The sequence below is a fragment of the Brassica oleracea genome, unplaced genomic scaffold (assembly GCF_000695525.1).
Source record: "Brassica oleracea var. oleracea cultivar TO1000 unplaced genomic scaffold, BOL UnpScaffold00434, whole genome shotgun sequence".
Lineage (NCBI taxonomy): Eukaryota > Viridiplantae > Streptophyta > Magnoliopsida > Brassicales > Brassicaceae > Brassica > Brassica oleracea.
The window spans coordinates 329,439-330,347 of NW_013617417.1; positions in this window are offsets into that span (position 1 = coordinate 329,439).

Here is a 909-nt window from a genome sequence, read left to right on the forward strand (position 1 = left end):
AAGAGTTACATATCAAAGATGATGGAACGATGCCAGTGCCGATATTTCGGTTGTCTAAAGAAGAAAAAAAAGAATTCTTGTGATGGTTGAAGGATGATATAAAATTTCCAGATGGGTACGCTTCAAAGTTTAGTAGATGTATTGACGAGACAAATTCGAAGCTTTCGGGCCTGAAAAGTCATGATTGGCACGTCATCATGCAATGACTTCTTCCATTTGCGTTTAAGGAATTGCTTCCCAAAAATGTCCACATCGCAATTTCTGGTAAATTATTTTTATTTTTTTTTTGTATAAGTGTTACTTACTACCTACTAACTCAAAAATGTTTTGTGTAGAGATAACACTCTTCTTTCGGGATATCTCTGCAAAGGTATTGAAGAGTGAAGATGTTGCAATTTTAAAAGAAAGCATTGCAGTGAAGCTTTGTAATTTGGAAAGGATTTTCCCTCCTTCATTTTTTTATGTTATGGAACATCTCGTAGTGCATTTGCCAGATGAAGCTACCTAGGTGGTCCAGTGCAATATAGATGGATGTATCCTTTCGAGCGATACATGTACCATCTAAAGAAAAAAGTTAAAAATAAGGCACATATTGCAGGTTCTATTATTGCCCAATGTCGTAATGAAGAGATTTCTACATCTTCTGCACACTTCTTTGGGAATCCAGAAGTGCCCGCTCAAGTCTTGCAACCTGGAGATATTCTATTCACATATCAAGATCCAGATGTGCCAAATATGTTTTACCATGAAGGTCGAGTGAGTGGAAAAGTATAACAGAGGTATCTAACCGATGATGACTACACTGTGATGCATACATTTCTATTGCTCAATTGTCCTACATTTGAGCCATACAAAAGGTATTTCAACCAATTTTTATATTCTACATTTCTAACAACGTTAGCTGGAAAT